Here is a 14,152-nt window from a genome sequence, read left to right on the forward strand (position 1 = left end):
GCGGGCGAGCTCAAAAAACGGTCGGCGCGAAAAATCGGTGTACGACGTTGAAAGAAAAAGTGCGTGTTTTTTTTTTTCGTTCGAACGAGAAAGGAACACGGAATCAGGGAACCATGGAGAGAGAGACTCCAAGGTGCGTGCGGAGAGAAACGCCCTTGCCGGGGCTCGTCGAACCATTCGCGAGAAGTGGCCGCCGCGTCGCGATTGGCCGCGGGCGTATAAACCCCACCATAAAATTGCGTTTGCCTCGTGGCAAGGCAAGACAAATCGCCTGGATGTCAACGGTACCAGGAAATCATGATCAGATCGCCTGTGCGTCGGCCCGCGCAATTTCCGGCTGCGGACCTCAGCGGCGGCGGCGTGTCATTTGAAAAAAAAGCTCTCTCTCGTTCATCTTGGCGCGACCTTTTTCTCACCTCGAACCCCCGACAATGAACTCGATAGACTTTACATCAGATGTCATCTGTGTCTAGCGTGCCAAATTATTGCATCTGAAATATTACTGGCGAGCGCGGTGCGTTTCGTCGGGGTTTTTTTTTTCATTAATAAACTTCCAAAACTTTTTATTTTCCACCGATGATACTACGGATTATTTCAAATAGACGAATTCACAGTCTACTATAGTTGTTTTTCCCTCACTATACGATTTCGCCGTAAATGTTGTAGATGGGATTTCCCGCGAATACGAATGCCCGGTTAATAACGATATACGAGCGACGACACGTTTCGCTTATCGGATTCCGAGCTGTCAAGCGCGCCTCTCGCCTGTCACTCGTTCCTCCGCTCCGGCGCGGTGCAGGGCGCGCAGTTGGGCGACGGCGGAGTCGGTCGATAGCCTCGTAAATTATCCCGGTTTGTCGCCGCGGACAGAAACGAGTAGACACCAGGGGTATTAGGATATTATGACGGCGGGACGCGAAGTGACGTGGCCCATGGCCGGCTTTCTGATCTCCTGGGGATCACTGACGCCCGTCGGCGTTGATACCGCGCGCTGGAGCGCGTATCGGCGTGCGCGGCGTCAGGCGACGCGCGGCGCGGATGGCCGTACGAAATTACGAGCGCTCTTACAGAAGAAGCAAGGGATCGCGACTTTCGCAAAGACGAGCGAAATGACTTTAATATATTAACGCGTCGAATCTAAATTCGCTTGTCTATGGCCGAAATGAAATTTTCATTGGTACTTAGACATCTCGACAAGGTATTAGATAGTCGCTTCATAAATTCCGTTCGCAAGACAGACATTTATTTCATTATTTAATAGAAGTAAATAAATTCAATTAAAATAACAAGCAGAATTGTGTACTTATTTTAATAAATTATTCAATTATAAAATAAATATAATTAACATTAAATAATCATTAAAAATTTTCATCTTCTGCCTTCGTAACAATAAATTTCTTCAAACAGTCGAGCATCAAACTCTCACATGTACGTAAAATTTCAATGAGTGTCGACACTGCCTTCATCAAATCAATTCTTAGAACCTTGATGTCCTAATGAAATTTAGAACAAGTTCTCATATTTCTCAAATTTAAGTACCTAAATGCGGCTTGTTCTAAATGTTTTATCGAAATATCGAAAAACTGAAGATTAATTTGATGAAGATAGTAGCGTTGCATCAGCATCGAGATTCTGCGTACTGCAAAAGTTTGAAGCTCAATTACTTGAACAAATTGGTAAAAAAAATGAATATGTTTAATAATTATATGATTATTTTTCGATTATAATTGATTAATTCAATAAAACGAGTATACTACTTTTTATTTAAGTTCTAAAATAAATTCATTTTTCTCTGGAAAATCTAGTTGCATAAATTGCAAATCAAGTAGATTCAACCAGCATATTTGATAGAAAATAAATCGAAATTCTTCAAGAAATTACCAGATAAACACGATTAATTTCTTGCTAGCTGTTAAATATATCAAAATTTGTTGATAATAACAGGTATTAAATTTATTCAGTTAGATCAGTATAACTTTTTAGTAAAAAAACCGTCTAGTGAATATAATTGTGAGAGAATATAATTGTGAATATAATTGTGAGAGAATATAATTGTGAATATAAAAGTGAGTATAATTGAAAGAGATCCAATAGAAAGTACTAATCAACTTCTTACAGTTAAGTCTATCAAACGTACTAGTTATAAAATATCAAAATCATGATAATCAAAAATTCTGTTTAATCTTATCAAAATGCATTTTACCATAGATATACGTCTTATTAGTATTAAATTTTTCTTAATGGTAGAAATAGAATTTATTTATGGCACAATTATATATATAATTAAATTGTGTATAATTTTCATGTGTAGCATATTTATTTATTTTAGATTTCAGATTACTTTAATATTAATATTAATATATTTTCACACATTCCAAATGTTAACTTTTACGAGTATTATGCACTTTTTGAATTTGGTAGCATCTATCAACGTCACGCAGCGCCGTCATTACAAAAGTCATTAAAAGTTACAGCGAGCGACGGTCCAAGATAATCGACAAGATTCATTGTGTTAAAGAAGAGTTTTTACTGAAAATCTGATAAAAAGAGGCAGAAATAGTACAATAATTGAGAACGGCGATAAAGCACTTTAAATCAATGACTGTTATCTTTTTATATTAGAAGAGAAGTTTTGCTAAAGTTGCGTTTTACATAAAAAAAAATTATAAATTGTGTTTTATATTCTCCTTTAGAATATTATGCAGAGAATATGATACATGATTATAATACATATGTATATGTATGTTGTGATATATGTATAACGTAAACAAGACAACAATATTATAAGAGAAATAAAGTAGAATTGGCATGACTTTGAGAGTTTAGATCTTCTAATATAGGGCTACATGTCTACATTCCAAAACGTTGCTTCCAAGGGAAATTTTATCAAAACGCTATCGTTTACGTTACGTGTATGCTATAAATTAATACCATTTCCGTCGAAAGCAACATTTTGGAATGTATAGCCTATAGACAAAAGGAGATTACGCCCTTGTCGTTTAGTTTCATCTCGCCTCTCGCGCTTCGAGCCGTATCCCGGAATCCGTGCAACGTCGTGCGCAAAACGCGCGCGCGGCTCGTCACCATGCCCGTGCGCGACGTGCGCGCGTCCGGCACCTTTGTTTTTACAGCGACGGGGCACGCACAATCAGGGTACCATGGTGCTCGACGTGGCCGGTGTTCTCCGCGCAGGGGAAACGAGCGGCAAAACACGACGTCGTCCGCTGCCTCGTTTCGGGCTCCTCGGGCAGAGCCTCGCCGGCGACACGCACCGCCGTTCCAGCCGCAGCGAATTCAATTTGTCCCGGTTGAAGAAAGATAAATCGCGCAGATGTCAACGGTATTAGGGCGACATGATCGCAAAAGAAGCCTCAGGGGGGACCAGCCAGCCTTCGAATCCCGCGGCAAATATGTTGCGCTGGAGGCCGACGATGAGTCCCGTCACCGACAGGACGAAGTCCCGTCTCCGAAGAAAGAGAATCGTCGTCCGAGCGACACTTCCGTTTTAGCAAAAGGTCATCGTCCCGTACGAATGTCGGGAAGCGTTCTTCGTGAAACACAATTCGATTTGCGCGCAAAATCTGCTTCTGATCAAGAATCAACGTATTTTTTAGTTATTTAACGGAAACGCGAGGATTTATTTAGAATTGTTAGAATTAGGGAATATTAATTAATGCGAAATATTGATTTTGTTTATTGATTTACACTCATAAACGTGTATAAATATTCAGTCATAAATATTGATCAGATATAACGAAGAGGTACTTCGTTTACGTCTTCAAAAGATATCGTGCACAACTGCTTGTATTATTGTTAAAAGTTCTTGCATTGAAATCATTCTTGAGGAAATAATTATTTTCTAATTCTCATCTTATTTAAAAGGAAGTCCAAAATTATCTTTCAACTTGTTTAGAATTATTTCAGCGCGGTCGGAATCTTCCTAAATTGATTTATACGTGAAAAAGAATAACACACTTGTAGCACATCAAACAGACGTTTTTTAAGCGGATTAGCCGTTCTAATCGTTCCATCGGCATTTTTTGCCACGATAAATCGCTACGGAAAGGCCAACTGGCCTCGTCCCGATACCCTCGGGCAAGATCCCGAACCCGTGCCCGAAACACTCGGTCGTCATCAATCGCGGGCTCCCCTCGTCCTCGCCGGGGGTTCCCCCCCGGCGCTCACCCTCCCCGTCTAAATCGATCGACGAAAAAGTCAATCAACGGGCAGGTGGATACCGTTAGGTATCAGGGTGTCATGAGCGAGGAGTAATTTGCAGAAAGCGGGTGCAAGGAGTGAATGATCGCGGTGGAGTTAGCATTTGAAAGGAGCATGAGAGAAGAGAAGCCGAACCCAAGGCGATTTTTCCCCCCTCGGCCCCCCTCCCCCCTGTGTATTATTATCCGTGTGCGCGCCCGTGTCCGTACGTTTGCTCTCATTATGCGTATAAATGCGCGAGAAACGGGCGAGAGAGAAACCGTGACTCGGGGAGGGGGGAGGGGGGGAGAGGGGAATCGATATAAGCCGACCTCGGCGATTATTCCGAGGCCGCGTTCTCTCCGCGGGAGCGTAGCGAGGTCGCGGCGGAGCCGGGCCTCTCGGGGGAGGAGGTGAACGGAAGGGGAAACGGCTTCCGGTGACCGACACGGTCACGGTCCTCATTCTCCCTCTTTCGCTCTCTCCCTCTCCCTTCCTCTGCCTCTCTTCCTCTCTCTCTCTCTCTCTCTCTCTCTCTTTTATATCGAAGCCGACGAGGAATGGCCGCGAACGGCGAGTAGCGTCTTGGCACGCGCCAAGAAAGCCGAGGACAATGGAGCGACTTCTCCGTGTCACAGGGTAATATGAGCCCGGAGAAATCGCCGGGTCGATCGATCGGCACCGCGGGACGCCAACCCTGTCGCGCGTCCGCCGCGGCGCCCAAGGAGGCCGACCGCGACCTGGGTCAATCAATCGAGAATAAAAGAATCTCGGTGCGCCGTAACAGGACAGCATGTCCGCCCCCGGTCGCCGGGCCGCCGCCGCCGCCGCGGCCGCGCCGACCGATCGATCTCGTCGGCCGCGGCCGCGGCGCGGCGGCGGTCGGACGCGCGGACGTGTGTTGGGGGGGTATCGATGGGCGTTGGGTCGCCCTCCGATATGACGTCACGGATACGATGATTCAGGCGTGCGTCAGCGATGGCTGCTGCCTATCGCCTGGTTTTATCGACCTCGCCGCGTTTATAGTTCGTCGCACGCTCGTTTTACCCTTCGACGTATATACGCGAAAGTTTGAGACGACAGAGGTATATTTTTTATTGTACGCTTTTTACTTAGCCTCTATAGCGATTTGTTGAGGCAGATATCGACGCGGTATATCTAAGCCGATTATATGTACAGTGAAGCTGTCGCGCGACAGCTGTGTTATGTACACTCGACTCCTGGTAATTCTCTCTCCCGCGAGAGAGATCTCTCGTGAGGCGTGGTCGCGCGTGGCCCCTGTGGGGTGGTGAGGCCGTAATTGAACTCCGCCGACCGAAACGGTCGGGTCGGAGTTACTTTCCCCGCCCAGGAGACGGTGGTCGTCTCGCCTGAGTGATTCCGCATAAAAGGAATGCGGTGACAACGATCAGGACGTCATAATGTCCGAGGCATCTGGAGGTGCCGGGGCCGCCCGCCATCTTGCTGTCATCGGCAACAACCCTCGCGACGGGGTTGCCTGCCCCGCGACCGACCGACCACTGCAGGGAGATGTGTATGTGTGGGTGTGTGTGCGTGCAACGAAGACGTTCGTTCCGCGCGTCTTTCCCGCGGAATCGATTTATTTAATCCCGCGCGCTGCGCCACGATTGTTCGACGCGGCGCGCGGCGGCGGCGGGCAAAGCGGCCGGAGGAACGGCGGTCGCGAAAGGGTTGTGGGCGGTAACAAACCATTCATAGAAACTCTATCCGGCGATCAGGAGCACGAGGAGGCGATTCGGCATTTGCTCCCCCTTATACGAATGCTCGGCCGCGCTTGCCGCTTCTAATTGCGGTGGCCCCTCGCTCGCCCAGCTCTTCGCATTCGGCACGTTCGCCCGCATACGTTTACTCGCCCGCATACAAGCGTGTGAAAGATCACGCGCGCGTGTGCGCGTTGAGGAAATTGTGCTGATAAGTATATTTAATAAAGCATTGGAGAGCTCAGTCGAACATGGATTATCTAATAAAGTCGAGATTTATTCTTTACTGTGGAAATGATTATCAAATACTTTTCATTACAAAAAATAACACACGCGGGATTGTAATCTGTTATTCTTATCATGTAAAAGTAAGTTGAGCGAGCGAAACATATAACGGCTGCAGTTGAATTATCTAATAAAGACGGACGGTTATATTTATCGGCCGCTTCTCCAGATCTATTGCACGGATAAAGCTTATACAATTTTCTTTAAAGAGATGGAAACAATTTCACATTTCTTGGAAAGAAGAAACGACGTCGGTGGAAGCTGGCGAAGCGACGTATATTATATCTTAATAATTACAAAAATTATAAATCGAAAAAAAGGGATTAATTTGCAAGCAACGAGTCGTGAAGGATTAATCTCCGGAAGCTACGTGTATCGCTCTGACAGGAACGAATAACGCGCGCGAGCTGCACGTCGGACGCGCTCGAATAGGACAGCATTGCAGTACAATTACGGTCTGTTAGACGCGAACCACCGGCCGAACTCCGATAAATGACCGCGTATACGCGGGGTCACGCCTGCCCTTGTTCGACGTGTTACAGGGAGAAGAAAGGACTACCCCCTGTCGACGCATGCAACCCTAGGATTTTCCACCAGTTTCCTTTGTTCGCGAGATTATCATTATATCCCATTATGTGCGACGATTGGCGGACGGTCATTCGCTTCGTACCGCAGTGTAATTGGATGGATTATTAGCGGACGTAGGAGGATTATCGGCAGGGTAAACGAACTGTCAGGGAAGCAGGAAGCGCGGCGGAGGCCTATGAGACGGCCGATCGATCGTGTTTTGCGCCCCTCCTCTTTCCTCCGCCGCTCTGCATCATGTAAATGAAAAACGTCCAACAAATATACATATAATTTTATATCTTAATAATGTCAGGCATGTTATGTAAATATGTTGTTTATCACGTACTCCGACGCCGCGCGGGGCAGAATAATAAACTTTATGTTTTTATTCGAGTTCACGTGGCGTTTCCTTGTGTTTTAAATTTTAAAACGGAAAACAGGAGTCTGAAGCTTATCTCGATATTTTCGATGTTCTTGTTTAGATTTGTAACAATTTATAAATTAGCATTATATGATATGTACAACTGAAATTCATTTCCTATATGTAATTTCTACTTTTCGCGCGCATTTTTCGTCTCGCGTACATTTAAATATAAACATATTCACGTCGTAAAAATCGTACGTACTCGCGTCCTTATTTATTGACGCTTCGCGACGCTCGTCAAGAAGCTCGCTTCCGTGCTTGTCTGTCACATTCGGACAGGGAGCTTCCTCTGATTTTTTTTTCGACACCAGGACGGCATGGCGCGCGGGGGTGGTATACGATCGTCCAGGTTTGGCGCGGCGATCAGGCGGAATCCGCTTCTCTCTCTCCCTGGATGTGGGTGGGTCGGTTTCCAATCAATCGGCTGCTTCCGGCACTATCAGAGCAGCATGAGCCGACCGGGAAAATCGAACTTTCCTATCGTTTCCCGTTCGCGCGGTGCGCACACGTGTGTGAAAAACGTTGCGTGTCCCCGGTCGACGATGCGTCGCTCCTGATAGACGGCGACGCGTCCAAGACTTTTAAAATCGTTCGAAGGAGCCCGCGTAAGGAGCCCGCGGGGGGGGAACTGGGGGGGAGGACGGCCCGAGCCCGTCGGGCCGCGCGCGGATCGCCGCGGATCGCGCCCGGCCACGCCGCCTTCACATATGAGAACGGACGCTAAGACAGAAGGAAAGAGTTAGTCTTTCAAGTGCTTCGAGCCACACATCGCGACAGGGGCATCATGAAACGGCAGAAGGTTTCCTAATATTCGGTGAGGGTCGTTGGCCCCCGGAGCCCCAACCCCCGCGCCCCCTTCGACCCTCGCCGCCGGATGGCAGATGGACAGCAGCCGGGAGAGCCCCCGATATCCCCAAACCCTCACCCATTCGGTTTATTGATTTGTTTGCGTGCCCGAACCGCGCAGGTAATCCCCGTGGCGCGCGGCGGGAGATCTGCCGCAGACCTACCGCAACAGAGGTTTCTATTTCAGGTGGCTGCTTTTAGATGGAGCGAAGGCTGTTTTTGTTGCTCGCAGAGAGAAATATATGAATACAGACGCACCGGACGAGATGTACCATACCGTCTCTTAAACTTCGTCTCGACGTCTTTTATTTAAGAATTTATACACTTTCTCAAAAGCTAACGCTTGCGTGATTAGATTCTTTCTAATAAATCGCTTGCTTTCCAGATTAAAAGATGAGTAATCCTCGTGTGTGTAAAAGGTAAAAAAAAATTGTATAATATTGCTCTGCGATATAATTTAGAATGCACACACTATTCCTAATTATAAAATAACTAAGATATTAGAATATTCATTGGTCGCACCTGGCCGCGTGTCCTCGATTTTTATAATAATTGAGACTCTAATGAATTTTAAATCAGCATTCATTCCTAAATCTCTATTCTACGGCTCTCAACACCTTCGAAGAAGGACCTTCGTCCGTCCGTCTCGCCTGCGGCTGCCGAAACCGGTTCGGCGTTACCGAGTGGGCGCGCTATCGAATATCCGGTGCCTAATTATAACATCGCTCGGCTCGCCGGGGCAATCACGCGGCGTCCGACGTTAATCGCCGGTTGTCGAGAGACGGCCGTCCTCCCTATAGATCGATCGGGCGGCTGTTGTTATTACACTGGTGTGGAACAGGCGAGAATCCTGGCGAGGAAGACGCCAACGCGCGTTCTTAGTCTCCGTCTTCCTCCGAAGGTGGGCCGCGGTTCGATCCGGCCGACGTCCGTCATCGATGACCGGCGCTGCGCGGGAGACGGCGGTATCAATCGTCCCGATAATCGGGACGGGGCTATCGGCAGTCTATTGGTTTGATCCCCCGTTCCCAGGCTAGCAGAAGCGGCCGGGTGGTCGTACGAAATTCCCCGGGGGCCTCGCCGCCGTGGTGGTAGTGGCGCCCGTCACGGTAATCACGCACACGCACCCGCGCGCGCGAAGCTAAATCTCGTCGACCGGTCGTCGTCTTTCCGAAATATGCCACCTTCGGTCTTTCACGGCTGATGTGTGTGTTATGCCTACTTATCGTTTTTCACGCCGTGAGGAAGCCTCCCCCTCGGCTTCCGCGGCGAGACCGAGCTGCGGGATAATCGAAACCGGCGGAATGCGCGAGCCGCGCGCCGCGCCGCTCCGGAATTTTCCACCGATGAAATTGATGGCTCATGACCTTCTATTGATTTTCCGTTGAATGTCATTAAATTACTGCCCGTCATTCTTCCCTAGTTGGAAAATGAGTATTAATTCCAATTATAACGGAATTATGTCATTTGTGCTCGTATAAATTTTAATTATATTAATTATATTAATTAGAGCGTATTTTCTACCTTTATTAAATTGATAAATTGCTTTACACAAGAATAACGTGTGTAATAGTAATCGTGTTTTTTAATAATAATAAGAGGTTATTATGTTGCTGTGTTATTATTTTTTCGCATTATAGAGATTCTTCCAATTATTCTTTAACATATATAGTATAATATTCTTGTAATAATTTATTAACGCGTAAAGGAAAACTTTATATTCATTATTACGTTCTCTGCATATGGTGTTCATTATTTTTATTTTTACAAACTTTTTATTTAATTTTATATGGCATTATATATAATGACCGCTTTAATTACATTTTAATTCAACTTATTCTAAAAATATTTCTATGATAAAATTTTAATTTTATTTTAATCTATATAATTATTATTTTGTCACGCTTTATTTCATATAAGATTCGCAATAAAATAAATTGTCCTACCAACATATTTATTTGCGTCTCTTTCTCTCCCTTTGGGGAGAGGAAAACTTTATATTCATTATTACGTTCTCTGCATATGGTGTTCATTATTTTTATTTTTACAAACTTTTTATTTAATTTTATATGGCATTATATATAATTACCGCTTTAATTACATTTTAATTCAACTTATTCTAAAAATATTTCTATGATAAAATTTTAATTTTATTTTAATCTATATAATTATTATTTTGTCACGCTTTATTTCATATAAGATTCGCAATAAAATAAATTGTCCTACCAACATATTTATTTGCGTCTCTTTCTCTCCCTTTCTCTTCTTTCTCTTTCTGTCTCCTTCTAAAAAGAGACAAACAGTATGTTTATGGCAAGCTATTTCTTGCGACTTCGAAACGCCGCCCGTCGTCGCGACAAGGAGAGCAAGTCAACGGCGGCAACCCCGCGGCGGGAATAATTTAATCCCGCGCCCGAGGGAAAGGGTTGAATAAAATATATTCACATATTCGCAGCAGGCGAGCATCCCGTGCGAGAAAGTTGCGTCGCGTCGCGCGTCGGGTCGCCGCGCGCTCGTTCGTTCCTTCCTTCCTTCGTTCGTTCGTTCGTCCGTCCCTCCGCGCCGCGCCGCGCCGCGCCGCGCCGCGCGGTCGATCGTCGACGATGGCCGCCCGGATCGTCGCGTCGTCCTTGGGGACTCATGCTGCTCTGGTCGCCGCTCTCGCTCCTCGGAAACTATCGTTTCGCCCGGGCGCCACGTCGGACGAAGACGCGAGAAGACGAGAAGAGGAGGAGCAGAAGGAGGACGAGGAGGAGGAGGAAGAGGAGGATGAGGAGGAAAGAGGAGGACGAGGAGGAGAACGTCGATTCTTCTCCGGCAGGGTTGGAGCGAAAGGGTTCGCCTCGTCGGGATTCCACCCACGCTTTTTTCACAGGGTAACATCCGCGCGAGAAATCCGGTTCGCCGCTTTCGGCACACGGGAGTACAACACGCTCTTCAAGGTCGATGACATCGCGCCGAAGAACCCGCCGCCCGCTCGTGATGCTAAATATAGTTCGGGTCGGGCGCCGCCGCGTTAATACATGTCGGCCACGCGAATATTTTGCATATCTCGCATATTTGTATCTCGGAGTATACATATAGCCGTGCAGCACCAAGTTTCATTGCTTTCATGAAAAATCGGGAGATAAGTTTTTTTTTTGGTTTTTTAAAGATAATGTTTAACGCACGACTTTCCTCAATTACAGACACCGAGAGTCGCAAATTAATGAAAGAAAAATATGATCTCGTTGCAAAAATATTAATACTCGCACGGAATGTCATTTAACTGGACAATCAAGACAACCAAAGAATTGAATTAAAGTGACTGTAACTCTGGAAACGACTTTACAACAAAATAAGCACTTCAACAATGACTATACTGATGTCTACAACCGCATTACCGTTATACATTATTAAAAATAATTTCGTAAACACTCGTGAGTCAATTAGTTAAACACAATTTAATTTTTATACGTATCCTATATTCTAACGCGATATATGCAAAATCATTTTTTCTCGAATCCAGCGTAATGAATTAAATCCCGTGTACTAAAGTTGACATCTCTCGTTCGATTATATACACGATTATCTCCTTACTCTTTACGGTTATGTCGAAGGGTTTTTAGGGTTGGCGCCTTGTTCGGCTTGGGCGCCTGAAGACCTCCTGTGGGCTGATGGGTGCCTGGACGTTGTCACCTGCGGTGTAATTAATATTCATACGTACCCATTATGGGTATGATCGTCCGTATATTCGCCGCGCCGTTGCGCGAATTCGCACGTCGACTTTATCGCGCGTCCCGCGGCGATGAACGCCGTCTCGGGAGCATTACACATCGTGTATGTATATAGGTATATACATACATAGTATCGAGCGTCATCGAATCGGTTCCAGGTCACGGTCGGCAATCCGGCCGCGCGCCGGGGTCGCCACTCCAGAATGAAACCCCTTGAACACATTCGCGGCCCAACTATATCAGGATACCATGAACCGCCGTGGACCGCCATTGGACACCATACAAGAGTGGTAGGCGAGCATAAATCGTTCTCGCTTTCTCTCGGGGAGTATAGACGGGGGATGGGGAAGGGGGGAGGGGGAGCGGGCAATGACGGGTCCGCGGCGATCAAATGCGATCGCCGTCGACCGGTGGAGGATTCGGCAAGTGAATGACGGCCGTTTGATGACCTGTGACGATCTTAGACAATACAAGAGTAAACAAGTCGATCAGGTGGACATGGAGGGTGCGGAGGTGGTCGCTCGACCCTCGAATTAGGGGGGGGGGAGGGTGTTGAAAATAGGGGATGGCGCGAGGCCGACTGTGTGTGCAGTCCCCACCAAGGGGCGGCGCGGTGGGTTAATGGGCTTGAATCATCGTGGGTGATTCGCCGACGGGGTGAAAAACGATCCTCGCCGCGACCTGTCATCCCCGGCCATTCATCCGCATTCAAGTGCCCGGCTGGGTATTTTTTCTTCGTACCCCTGTGCAACAGGGAACGCTGACTTGACACGCGCTCCCATTAGTGGAAATTAATGAACAAATCAAATGTCCTTGAAGTATTTCTTATCGATATCATTTATTCCACCGTTAATTTTGACTTCTTTCGAGACATATGAATGTATTCGTACAACATGTCTTTATTCATGTATATAGGTATACATATATGTAATAAATTCATCAGATTTATGACACGCTCTCATTAATATAAATAAATAAAATCAATATCAAATATATCTAACCATTCTTGAAACTATTCTTGAAACATTTATCGTTATCGGAATTACACGTAATTCACCGTTAATTTTTATATCTTTTTCGAGACGTAAATGTAATCGTACAACATCTCTTGAGTCAAGTAGGTACATGTGTATTTCTAATATCGCGAGTATAGGAACATCAAGCGTTGAACATCCTCGAGAGAACGTATACAATTGCAACGTATATAAGAGGAAATAATTTCCAATTCAAACCCGGAGCGACCGCGAGTCCGTCCCAAAGTCCGCCTTCCTTATTTAGGCACAAGGTCTCGCGCTATACGCCCAAGAAGATGCCGTCTCGCCTAATCGTCGTAATCAGAGCGCGGCTCGTTCACCTACCCGAGGAGGGCCTCCTACGGCGGCGTCTTCTGGGCGTATATCCGTGCCGTCACACGGCATACACCTTAACCTTTGGGCGTTTCCGTCTCCCTCGGAGCGGCCTTTCGTCCAGGAGATCGTCCCCGTCGCGAGCCCGTCCCGCGCCGAACGCGGGCCCGTTCGATGCCCTTCTCGGGGACGACCTCGACCCCTCCGCGCCCTGGATCGCCCGACCCTCCCTCGGCGAGACGATCCCTCGAGCGCTGGGAAAGAATTAATGTGTATACATATATATGTATCTTTTAAAATTATATCGCGGTGTGCCAGCACGCGATTCCGCACCGCCTCTTCATGTCAGGGTTCCGCCCCGCGAGTTTGACGGCCTGCCCTCCGCGGGAGCCGCCCCCGCTCTTCGAACAGGAACACAGGAACCCCAAGGAACTGTGATCATCCGCCGATGAACCAGCGGAAGACGGCGCCAATTGGCGAGCGGGACCTTTAATGACCCGGATGACCGAGTCCCCCGTGCCGCGAATCACGGTATTTCGTTGCGCACTTACGCGTATAGTCGGCGGAGCACGCATCGAGCATCGCGTCCGCCGACACATCCACCGTTATGTCGGCTGACCCGGCCGTCGCTTCGCCAGCAACACATTTGAGAGCATTTGAATGACCTCGCTACTTTAATTAAGGTCGCATCGTATATAATTGGTGACTTGCGTTACGCGCCATACGTGTTGCGTCGTGTTTGCGCGTATACTGCAGCTGCCGCTCATGGTTTCGACGAAAAAAAGAGAGACGCACACGTATTTTTTTCCTCGCAAAAACGGTCGGCTGGAAATAGTTTCGCGTAGTTCCACCGAAAAATTGGACAACTGGATTTTCTATTGAAATTACATTATACTTCGAATTTATGCGACGTAATCCATTTTATCCTCCGTACATAGCCAACGACATCGACATACAATTATTTCGGGTGATTGCGAACAAAAATTAAGCTGATTTTGGCATACGGTATGTGTGTACATTGATCCGGACAACAAGCTGACACAGGACATT

This window comes from Wasmannia auropunctata, unplaced genomic scaffold, assembly GCF_000956235.1.
Source record: "Wasmannia auropunctata unplaced genomic scaffold, wasmannia.A_1.0 LD336064.1, whole genome shotgun sequence".
NCBI lineage: Eukaryota > Metazoa > Arthropoda > Insecta > Hymenoptera > Formicidae > Wasmannia > Wasmannia auropunctata.